Consider the following 13,202-nt stretch of genomic DNA (forward strand, 5'->3'; position numbering starts at 1 on the left):
CTGACATCTCAAAGTGGCAACCCTAAACACTACAGAACTATATACTAAAGAAATGGGTTTACCCATTATAGACTAAGAGGCTGTCCTCTGGCACTATGCAAGGTGTAGGACTTTCCTGAAGTATTCTTTGAACACAGCTTTTCCCTGGGAAAAACACCTTGTCTGGTTTTAAAGATTTTGTTCAATGGTGGAGAACACAGTACAGATCTTGTTTACTTCTTCCTATGTTTACTTACCTTCTCTGCTAAAAACGTGACACTTTTCTATTCTGAACTGGTCTAGATTGAACAGCCAGCCAGCCAGCCTTGTTAAAGCTTTGTCTATGGGATGGAATCTTTCTATTTATTTTCTAATTTTTGTTCCTTGTTAGGTACCTACAGTCAGTGTTCAAGACAATACATAGTGGGTTTGTGATGAGATTGCACTGTTAGAGAAGTACTATTAGCCATGCTTTTCACAGACTCTTAGCATCATCCTTTTGACTCTTCTTGGAACCATCTTCAATTTGTCAGCACCAGTTTGATGAGATTTACTGAAAGGGGACAGTACTGACCCAGATGGCTTCCCACCCAGGGCTTTCAAAACAGGCAAGACAACTTCCATTCCATGCATGTTACTATCAGTATAGCATCAAACAGTCAAAAGGCTTTAGTCTTACATTTTTAAGTACCTGACTGCTGTGAGATGGGTGCAATGTCACAGAAATAACGCTCAACGAAGCCAGTGTGCCTCAGGTGACTCTATTCCTCCACTTGGGTGGTCCAGAAAATATGGCTCCAGCACAAAAGGGAGCACATCTGCAGTGGCTCTAGCAGCTATAGTCTTCTCAGCAAATTTCACTGATGTCAGTAAACTAGAAAATTGGGAACAGGGGGCGGTTACTAGAGAAACTGTTATCGCTGCAAACTCCTTTGTTTACTTTAATATATCCTCTTGATATGTTCAGTGTTCGGAGTTACCTTCCAGTTCGTCAGCCACTGTTAGTCCAGCTCCTGGTTGATGAGTGTTTAAAAAAGTCAGTTAACCAATAAAAACCTCCGCTAAGCTCCAAATGAGCATCTGGTATTGGTTGTTTAGCTGTGTCTGTGACTGATGGCAAGCTACAGGAAAGCCAAGCCAGTATTCAGACATTACTTTTTGGCAATGGGACTTCCTGTGTTATTTCTCTTCTGTATTAATGGAAAGGGTCTGGCTTTTGTTTTTTAACCTTGTTGTTTCAATGCCAGAACTGTAGAAATATAACACAAGTTAAAACAATAGCTCTTAAAAGATGTGATATTTTCTTTCATCTCCTGTTTAGTAAGCAGCCTTGGTAGTGCCATTTCGTATAAAGAACTGCGAAAGTCACAAGGTCCAGAAATACAATAATTCCAGCAAGGACAAAAAAAATTACCTGCTTTGTCTTTTTATTGACTATAAATGTGGTGAAAAAGGCCATTCCACATACTCAGCCGTAACTAGTTAATTATTTTCTGTTGTTTTTTTTGTAGATGTTTCTAACCAACATTAAGCAAAATGTACATTGTGGAACAAACCATCCATACAGTATATGCCATAATTACTGTTTAGCAATTTCACACTAGCAAAAATTTATTAAAACTTCACGACTCATTAATAGTAAGTGATCATAATCGCTTAATAGAAAAGGAAACTGAGCTAATGATAGAAGTGCTGATTAATGTTTTTGACCTTAAGACAGGAAGTCAAGTGAAATTAATGTCACTGGGTGTTGAAAGTTAAGTTATTGTCAAGTGTAGATAGTCTGTAATTGTAAGAGAAACCCCCCAACTACACAAAATTTGTGTCCTTCAGCAGATAAATATTCCTTTTCTATACTGAGTGGCACTTTTAAAAAATCTCACTGCTACATTTCAAGTAAGCACAAGATTGTCCCATTTGTTATAAAAAAAGGGTTAAAAAAAAAGTTAACTAAACATGCATATATATGCTTACTTCAGGAGGAAATCTCACAGCAATACTTAATGTGCTAGCAACCAAGGGGCATTATATGTAGCTATTTATGTCTTTTTTGGTCAACAGGATTTCTTTTAGGAGCTCAGGCTGAATGTTATTCAAGGGAATAACACAGTACAGCTCACCAGTCAGTTGCCTAATCACATATCAGATACCTGGGCACCACTGGAGCTGACAGGACGACTGTTTCTACGGCCAGCTGTGTGCCTGGAAAGCATCTTCCTTTGCTTCCCATCTGGCTGCTTCTGATGCCCTCTGGGGCTGTAGCAAGTGGTGGCATTTGAGGTGCAGCAGGCATTGGACTGCACTAAGAGGTCTGGTGACCAACCTCAGGTCGGATCGATGTGGCAGTGTAACATCTGTGTAGACCCCAATGTGCAAGGGTCGCAGTGTCTGAGGTAACACAAGTACGAGGTTGTAAGTGGAAAAGTCTCCTGCTTCAGCAGTAAATATTTTGTTTACATGTGCTTCTTTCTTTATTTGAAATGAGACATTACTTTAAACCAGAGTCACCAGGACATGCTAGTTCTTAAGTATGCCACAGCCCCGTGTGCTACGTTTAAGGAGGAAGAAGGTTCTGGAGCTTCTCACAAATTGGTCTAACCCCGTCCCACTGAAGAGGTTGAACAGACACAACTCAGCCTTTCACCCAAGAAGGCAAACTACTTTCTGTATGCTAACTCAGGTTGCTAGCACTCCAAAACACATTTTGAATAATCTTCCTTAGATTATGCAACAACTCTCATGACGGCCAGAGAAGGAGAGACAATTTCTTGCAAGTACGAGCAGAATCCTGGCTATGTGTTAGTGAGCTTTAAGTTAATTTGACATCAGTCAAAGTCACAGAGGGAAGGACAATCCCTTTCTAATCATGTCACTCAATATTTAGCCTACCTACATTTGTATTAATAATAAAGCCCTCAGGCAGTGAGTTATTTGCAGCAATTGATCTGCTCAAAACAGCACTGCAGTATTGACAAATATTGTTTTGGAGAAAAGAAAAGCTAAACTGTATTTATAGCCACCAGATGCTGACCTCTGACAAACAGGCAAATATCACTGCTCAGCCAGGTTAATACTGCCTTTGAGCTTCTCTAATCCAGAATGAAGCCAGCAGTGGATAGGTAAATGTAGATCTATTTTTTAATTATTATTTTTTTATGCTTGTATATCTGTGTGTTTGTGCTTTGTGAGACACTTTCGCAACTGCCTCTCTTTAAGATTTTTTGCATTAATGTCTCTTTTGAAAGCAAGAGGGATGTGGCACACTTGCAAACCCAGAGATAAATATCACTTGTTTAGCTAACCTCAGTGAGAATGTTGGTGGAATGTTGTTCTTTTTTTAAAAAATATATACAATAGCAATTCAGAAGCTTGAATGCCAGGTCCTTCCAAAGCAATTGACTACCAGTCTTTATTTTATAATGCTACAAAACAGAAATGTGCTTTTTATTAAAGACTCTGTGAATTATGCTTTCTACCTCAAAGCAACATATTTTCTAGCATCCTCTTTGAGGGGAAAAAAAAAAACCAACAACAAAAAACACACAAAAACCCCCTTCTGCACAATTACTTTGGAGCAACATTTCCCAGTCCCTGTTTTGGCTTGTTCCTGGCTGTTGCTCTGCAGTTTTCTGTAATTAATATAGATAAAAAAATCTGGCAATGCAGAATTAGGGGATGTAATTTGTATTCGGGGCCAAAAAAGACATGCATATCACCAAAACAATTGAGTTTATTGTTACCAAAAAATTGTTTCAGGAAATCATACTCCTGTCTCTGAATGTAAAACAGAATTCAGCATGAAGCAGACAATAACACAGACGGTTTTTGTTGCCAACACACAGGAGCTGTGCAAGTGTCAGGGCTAGCCGACTGCTTGGGCAGTTTCGAGAGCTGTAGGAGCATGCTTGGAAAATGGTTAAGACCACCTTTCAAAATCCATGTCCTAGACAGCTGAGACCCTCTACTGGTTTAATGGCACACTGGAACTGCGTCTCTAAGAAAACTCCTAATGGGAAGCTGGCCAATTTGCCCCCTCTAACATGTCCATCATATGCCTGCTTTGAAGATGTCAAACTACTTTCTTCATCTGCTTACCAGGGTGTCATTTAAAATGTCTTTGCATAACTCAACCCGTTTAGCTGAAATGACTCTATAAATGTCATTAAAAGTAGATAACCCTACTTTTGAACCCTGGGCATGACCAGACCTTACTAACATTCCTACTGAAAGTCAGACAGATTGCCTGGTGTGATGAGCGTTGTTTGTTTAACACCTAGCATCCAGGACAGTGGAGAGAGAATGCAATTTCCTCATGAGGACACTAGCCCTCTCTGTCATAACAAGAGATTGATGCAATGAGGCATCATTCTTTATTAATGGCATAATATACACATGTGGAAAAAGGGCAATGGGGCACAATGGCTTATGTTTGCACACCTTCTAGGCAGACCCCTGGTACTAACTTACCCAGTTGGCCTTTGTCCAGTGAAGTAGCCCTGTTGCCACTATCTCTCAACCCAGAAGGCAATTGCCAAAGGGAGCCTATGTGTGAAGAGTAACAATTAAAAGTAAAAAAAAAAAGTCAGCAAAACAAAACCTAAAAAAATCAAACCCACAGACGACGCACACAAAAGAACCCAGCTGGTCATGCATAGCTGGCTGCTTAATGGTGTCAAACACAGCTTGGTTTCATCTGTGCCTGGAGAGGCTGCTGCTCAGTGAGTTTGTCATGGAGCTGTACCTCTTGAACGGAGGCTTCACCGCTGTTCCTCCCTCCCTATTCTCCTCTTTCACACTGCTGGTGCTGTGGCAGCGTAGAGGAAGAGGGAAAGCAGGTGGAAGGAAAGCCTAATGCTAACTCATGCTGTCAAACATTTTGATTGCTTTTGTGCATCACATTCCCCAGCTCTCTGTCTTTGAAATGGTTAAACACTTGGGAGATGGCACTGCAGGAGCTGAAGTACCTGCAGCACTTTATGCACCGGACTGTAATAGCAGCAGAGTGACTAAATCCAAGCAACTGCAATAGGTGGCCCAGGAACCCAAGCTGAGCTGTTGGATGCTCCCATACAGATTCTGCTGCCTTCCCCTCCCACCTCCAAAAACACAGATCATCTGAGCAGCTGATGATGCCAGGACAGCTAAACAGCTCCTGCTTTCATCCCCCCATGCAACTCTAGCCCCTTCTGGAGCTGCCAAGACATGATGGTGAACATGTAGGATGGTGACCTGCTGCTGTGTTAGTTGGGAAAGTATTTTCAGCCCTAAAAGAGCGTCCCTTTCATCTTGGATTACGTGCATTTCTACCACTCCCATCTTTCCTTCTTGCATCCTGCCCCCAAACCTAGATTTCCCTCTCTGAGGCAACAGCAATTGAAACTGTCTGGCCTTGAAATGGTAGGAGGCTCTGGCCTTCCCTTTGCTGTGCAGCAGTTTTTTCACGGGCGGGTGTGATTGCTTTTTGCCCATAATATATTCATTTGTTAAGTCTCAGTTTGAATATGAGTAAATGCTGAAATAATTTTCCTGGTTTCTAGTCATCAACACGAGCAAGTGCATCATGAAAGCTTGTTTGTCCACCTTCCCTTTCTCCTTCCAGCACACCCTGCATTTCCTAAAATATCCCCCCGCAGACCCTTTTGTCTTCGAAGCCTTTGCAGCTCTTTTGCTCCCATTGTGTGAAAATAAGAGCGAGCCCTTTCTTTCTGGCCTGGCAGGATGAAGGGGTGGGATGGGTGTGGAGGCGTGTTTGCGTGCCAGAGAGTGAACAAGTATGAATAGGGCCAGCTGGCCACTCTTGTGCCTGTCTTTCCGTCATTCCCGTCCGATATTCCCTGCTCATTGTAATTTTGCAGGCCACATTCACTAACACAAAAAGACTAGGGAGCGAGCAAATGCACGGATATTTAAAGGGAAAAGCTTTATTTCTTATTTTCTTCAATCATAGTGGACTGTAAAACAACAAGGAACGATGAGATCAACCTTTAATAAACTCGTTTTCCTTTTCTTTTTTTTTTTTTGCCAGTCAAGCTTCCTTTCTTTTGTATAAATCAAAACAGAACGAACAACCAGCAAATCTTTCTCACAAAAACATGCTTTTTAATAAAAAAAGAGAATAATGTTTTATTGAGAGGGATTGTTTTCTGGATATGTACAATACTAATGCAGGAGGATTATGCTAACAGAAAACGCCAAACATCATGAATTGAATTCCAAAGTGTGGACGGTCCAAAGAGCAATGGCCTCAGAGCAATGTCTAAGTAAGTCAACAGGAACAAATGAACAGTGCTTTTATTTTTTTACAACAAATTACCAGCCATTATGACTGAAGACCTGACACATATTAACCTGCAGTGAGATGTACAGAAATCCATAAGACAGCATAGAATTTATACAAGAAAGTAACTATTTGTGTAAGAATTTCCTCCAGAAAATGGAAGCATGTTCTAGACAGAAAGTTTTGGAAAAAGAGAAAAAAAAAAAGCAAAAAAAAAAGGTAGGAAAATACTAACATTGGATATCCTCAGTTCACAGTGAATGCCAGTCTTCCTAGGTCCAAATGCTACCAGTTACCTTTATCTGAATCCTTTCTGCCTACCCTCAATCAATCCCTTTGTCATTATGATGTAACAAAAATTACTTTTACCTGAGCCTTCCCCTGCTATTTCCTCTTTGCTGCAGTTCTTGTCAACTTGCACTTTACTCAAAAAGTGCAAATTTAGACATACCCTCAGGTGAAAGACACATACACCTTCCCAGCATGAGCGGTACTAATCACAGCTAATCATTTCAGCATAAGTAATGCTACACAAAACATCATACAAACCCTGTTAAGCAAACTCAGTAGCAATAATTTTGGGGGAGGGGAGAACACGGAGATTGATAATTGCCACCAGTTAAGTTTCCCACGTGTTGCAGTGCTTTGAAGCAATTTCTTCCACCACTTGCCTTTTGGATTATTTTTTTTCTTATCCAGAAACAATGGAGGGTACTGGGAAGAGGTAGAGGCTGGGTTTATGCCTCACTTCTACTGTGACCCTCCCAGAGAGGAGGTAATGCAAAATTCAAGACCATATTTTTGCTTTCAGTTTTTACCTCCACTTTTTTCTTTACAAGCAGAGCGTGACTCAGCTCAGTCCGGGTTGTGCACTCCCGACTGCCAGACACAATCCACTGTGGGGCTTTGGCCCACCTCTAACAATCCTTACAAACACTCTTCCTGAATTATCTTTCACTTAAGGGTTAAAGTCTTTGCCCCACCCCAAAGCGTGCAGAGGATGTCATTACTGACAACCAAGTTTGGGGATGTGGGAAACAGATGCTGTGCTCCCATCGGCTGCATTTTTGGTTAGCATACTTCTAAGAGAATTGCTTCACCTCTCAAAAGGGGGAACAGTTTCCATGGGCCAATTCAGGAAGTCAAATAAAAGAAAAAGTATGGTTTCTCTGTCTTCTACCTATCGGGACACAAATTTCTATTTGTCAGCAGTGTGCTCTTTGCAGTATCTCCTGCTAAAATAAATGGTAGTTCCCTAAACAGCAATTTTTGCATCTTCAGGCTTTCTTCTGTCATATATATCCTATTCCATAAATACTATCAGGAGAGGACCATGATGTTTTAATTTTATTTTGAAAATTACTCCAGAGTTTCAGCAGATTTGCTGGCTTCTGTGCTTGAAGGAATTTACATCTCCCTGTGGTTCAGTAAATCTATGGGTTTAACTTTTGTACCTTTTAAGCTTCCACCTAAGGACAAGCGCAGTGTCCACCTAAGGACAAGCGCAGTGGTCAAAATCAACTTCTTATTCTTTGCAGGCCAGCTAAAGAGTTGGAGATAGCAAGCCTGGCATGATCTACTTGTCAGCTTGTAGCTCTGAAAAGGTTTATTAGTGTGGTCGAAGCGAACTTTGCACTGGCTAGACAGGCCTGGATGATGAAGTATACAAAAAGGCTAGGTACACAACAGACCAGCTAGTGCCGACATACCTTGTGTTACCAGGGCATCTGTGGTCAGCCAGAAGAATGCTGCTGCCTGTTAGTGCCCACTGTGGTACTGATTTTATGCAACTGGTCAGTAAGTATGGACTGAGATTACTGACCTGAGATGGACTTAGGTTACTGAGACTGATACCAAGAACTGGGTGACACCTCTCAACTATTTTCAGCTCTTTGGTGCTTCCAAGTAGATCAAGAGAGTGGACTCAGAAAAGGGTGGGGTGAAGGCTATATTTCAGACAAGAATAAAACAATAAAAGGCATAAGATTTTTGCACTTACAACAGCAGGATTTTTAATGTCATTTCCTACTGTCAAAGCAATGTCCAGCTGAAGGAGCCATGATGAACTTTGCATCGTTGATACCAATGCTGGAAAACTGCTTGACATGAGCTGGCCGACATGGGGAGTAGCATAATGCCACAACACCATCTCTAATTACTTATGTTTATCCATAACATTAATTCATAGAATGAGACACCTGAAGAAGCCTGAAAACAAACATGGTCTCATTTACTGGAAGTTGAATCCCCAAAACTCCTGCTCCGTTTCATAAGGACTGATGGTGCTGGGCAGGGGGTATTCAACGCTTTGGAAGATAGAAGTCCATAAGAGGTCAATTATTGTGGTATTTTAGCAGAAGGTATTTGGAGAAAATTGCCCTTAAATCTATGACTCATTTTCTCTTGGATTCTAGGACATTCTCCTTTTGACAGATTAAAAAGTAATGCAAAAAAATTAAAGTGTGTTGGAATCACTAAAAGCAGGGGAAAATGGGCTAAGGGGAACCCTTGCTGAAGAGGGATCACATTTGGCTGCTGTAATCTACGCAGCAATCAGCTCTAAGTTTGTGCGTGGCAAAGTTCAGCTATTGGCACCTGGCAAAGGTAGAACAGCAGAAACTGCAGTTGCTCTGGTTAGATGTGCTCAGAGAACTTTAGTGAGTAGTCTAGATGGTACCAATTTATAATACCACAATCTATATTGATAAGAAATGCTACTGAGAAATTGGTTGACTGTGCTCTTTTAAACTTCAGATAATTTTTAGGCCACATCTTGAATTTGTTGCTCTGGCTTTTATGAATGATAAAAGAGATGGAGCATCTAAGTAGGAGTTGCAGGACTTGGCTTCTGATTATTCAGGTGACCATATCTATTATGTATCTATTAAGCATAACCATCCGCTGAAGGCAAACATACTCAGATGAAGAGAACATGGAACAAGGGTGTATGAAAGTCAAGATAATATTGAGTTAAAAATGGGAATTCACCACCCTCCCTGATTTTACCTTAAAAATGGACCCATCAAAATTTCCCAATGAAACTTCTTACTCTTGAAAAAAAATACTGCTTAGTGATACTTTATCTATTTGACTGAAATTCCAACTGGAAAATATATTAGAAGTATTTAAATATTTCTAAAAGACTGTGAGAGTTTAAAAGTTTTTAATCCTTATTCAGTACCAAACTAAATTTTAAAGTCCATCTGGGGAATAGCAACATCATGTTTTAGCTTGTTCTAGTCAAACCAGTGCTAAACAGATAAAATAGGAACTTGCCATTTCCTCCCCCTGTAAAGGTGTTAGTCGTTCAGTAAAGACATATTCCTGATCACATTTTTTTTCTCAGAAGCGAAGGCTGTAATTAAAAAAAAACCAACACTGAGGCAAATCTATAAAGTGGATTACTGTAGAGTATGGAGAAAATGACCTTCTGAAGTTAAAGGAGAAGCTGAAATAGCCAATAATTGAAATGTCATAGGAGGAACTGAGCTGGTAGAGAAAAAGCAAATATTTAAAGATGAGAAATATTTAACAAGTCACTGGCTTAATTTCTCTGCCAAGTTCATCACAAGCAAATATATTTCTATTTGATGTCAGGGACATCAGGTAGAATCTGACTAACCTTATGGGCATAAAACAACCTTAGAGGCCTCTTTAGCCCAGAATAGTTTTAATGCAGAAGTCCTGTCAGTGAACATATATTTTTCAGTGAGGTAGATCCAACCTTGGTGTTGAAGACAAACAATTGCATTTTATAAAAGAAAGTTATAATTGCTGTACAAATAACTGCTCATTCTTCCATCTTTTACTGCTTTCTCTGAAGGAGCTGCTGTTCCTACCAGAATCCAGCTCTTTTATTTCAATGAGTCCCAGCGCTAAGTATGAGATACTCCTGTCACTTGACATACACAAAAATTATGTCCCTTCAGGGAGCTGTTCTGAGTTTTGCCCTTCTCCTTCACTGGTTTCTCACCATCTCTTCTCCATGGAAATATCATCATGATTAAGCCAACAATCACAAATTAAAATTAGATTGAGATTTCAAGGTGATTCCTTCTCTGTTTTCGTCATCTCCAGCTTAATTGCACAGGCTTAGCAAAGGTGTATATTTTCATGTTTTCAGTCTACTGATTCAAACTGCAACATTCCTCAAACTGTGAACAGCCTCATACTCAAAAGGTTGGGTCCCAGGTGGACATAATTTCATTTAAAAAAAAAGGCTGGGATAGATCTCCAGACAGAGTCTGTCTATGCAGTGCTTTGAAATTATTAAGAATTCCTGTTCCTCCTAATTCTTCCTAATGGCACAGTGGGAATGAAGCTGTTCAATGGAAAGTAACCAGTGCCCCAGTGAAGACGGATGGACAGCTCCTGCTCAGTGCTCAGTACCTCCCTCCCCATCCTCCTGAAGTAGCCGTGATCTCAGAGAGCAGAGTCAATGAAACAAGGGCTGTGCTCCTCAATACTGACCAAATCACTGCGCAGACACTCCTGTCGGACTGCTGCCCGTTGGTGGATGTCACTGCCTGCACTGGGGCAGGGGAAAGCCTCGATTGCTATTATTTTTACTAATATCTGAAAGGTTCGCCTTCAGTGCCTCTTTCACTGGACTAGTTTGTGGAATTAATATCTACGTTAAACAGTGCAAAACCGTAGCCATATATTTCAGTTTAGGCTGAACTTTATCTTCGTGTGTACTACTTTTAAGAAGAAACATAAACACAATAATCAGGTTATTTGACATGGCAGAGTATACACACTCCTAATAATACTAAGGACAATATCTGTTCCATTATGTTAAATGAAAAAGATGATTTGTATATGTTTATGGTAGCCCATGATTTAATTTACACACAACTGAACTGGTGAAATTTACAATTTAAACAGTAGATCATCTGTATGTACATCCTGTATTTGGACAGCTCCTATATTATTGTTATATTGATAAAATTAATGTATTAAAGGAATATATAAAGCCCAGCCTAAGCTTGTTCACTGAGCACTCAACATATGGCATTTTAGTGACTGAAAGGAGAAAAAAATTAAACAATTTGCATACTTCAGTGCTGTAGCAAATGACTGCATTGACAAGGTCACCATGCTAAATTGACATCATCCACACCACATCCAACTTCTAAAAATCCTCCAGTATTTGCATGGTGATGCCTGTAAAAACCTCATTAAGAGTCAGACTCCTAGAGTTTTTTTACCTCTTGCCTGTTTAATAAGCAATTTATTTTTTTGATTAAGAATTCAGTATGTTTTTAATTTACACAGGAAAAAAAGCTTGAATGCTCTTATTTTTTTGTGGTAACATGGCTAGATGTATAAAATGCCATTTCTTCCTCTATTACATACATAATTGTATTTCCAAAGGTAACTCTCATTGAATCAGATAACTAGCAATTTCTTTTGTAATCAGAAGCTAATTAGGTTGTTGTTTACAGTATAAGTGATCAATAGCTTTTCTTCTGGATCACACAGTGTCAAAGCTCTAATAATTCGTATTAAATGTAATAGAGATACTGTAATCAAACGAAATGTAAAAAATCTTCAAAAGGTATGTACTATACCGGGAGGTTATTAAAATTCCTGTTACTGCTTAAAATGTTTAATGTGCTGAATACAAATGATATTTTAAAGAAAGCTTTGTGGATCAAAGATGGATTTAATAATTGTAATGTTTATGAATTTGTTTTGAAAATATTTTTAATTGGATAATGTCAGATTTTTGAATTATAATGCTATGTTCATTAGCATTTCAATAGGTTATATTATCAACTCCTTTTGACATAAAATAATTTGATTTATTTTTTAAATCATGACTCTCATAATCTTTTTTCTGTTGTCACTAGTTTTCAATAATTTGATTAGCTTCTACAAGAAGGGCAACAGGAACCACATGAGCTTTGCTGGTAATGATGTGCTATATATTTCTTCTCCAAAAGCAGCTCTGATGCCTTCGAAAGTAATTTGCAGTTTCTTATCAGTACAGAATTAAAGAGTAATATTATCTAATTTGTTATATTCAGTGGCACAGAGTATCCTAGAATTCTATCATCACACACACAGTGCTTTGAAACCTATATTGTTTGACTATAATTGAGTACATAGGTGAATTTCAGAATTTATGAAAGTGTTTATTACTAGCTAAGAAAAAGCTCAAAAGATGAACTTGTCAATAGGTTTAATAATCTCTTAGTAAGATGTGTATTTTGCACACTCCAAAACTTCTTTGCAGTTTATAAAACAGTAATTTGTACTTTATAGTTGTATTGCAAATAACTGATCTGGACATTTCAGAGCAGGCTTGGGCATAATTGTGTAAGTCTCAATCCAAATCTGTAAACTCAACATGATGAACTCCTTGCTTGGTGAAGTTATCTTCTACTTTCACCAGAAATAAAAACTGATTACTGTTGATCATTTAGACATAACTGCTTGTAACAGTCAACAAGCCATCACAGTAAGGTATAAAGACAGCCCTTAGGAGAAACGCTGCCTATTTGATGGCATTTAAAGCTTTTAAGGATTCCTTCTAGATACTCCTTCGCAGAAAATCATCATGAACCAGCACAGGCTGTCAATGTCAATGCATGAAAACCAAACCAATCAAATCATGTACACTGGCAATATTGCCATCCAAACCATTAAAACAATTTATGGAACTGGTCTTGCAAACATTTCATCACATTAGCAATGCCAAGGTCTGCAGTAGGAACTACCAGGGTGAGAAAAGCCTGTCACATGGGTGAGTGTGCATGGCGTTGCCTTGTAATTAGATCAACCATCCTTTTGTGTTGATTTTAGCAATCTAAGAAATAAATCACAGTTTAAATGATATCCTACTACCTCTTTTCCGTCTACAATGTTGTGATAAGAGAAGTAAGGCATGAAGTTCCTGTAACTTTTTTGAGCTGACATTATCAGCTATGTATAAAGAGAT

This window comes from Ciconia boyciana, chromosome 8 (assembly GCF_034638445.1).
Source record: "Ciconia boyciana chromosome 8, ASM3463844v1, whole genome shotgun sequence".
Classification (NCBI taxonomy): domain Eukaryota; kingdom Metazoa; phylum Chordata; class Aves; order Ciconiiformes; family Ciconiidae; genus Ciconia; species Ciconia boyciana.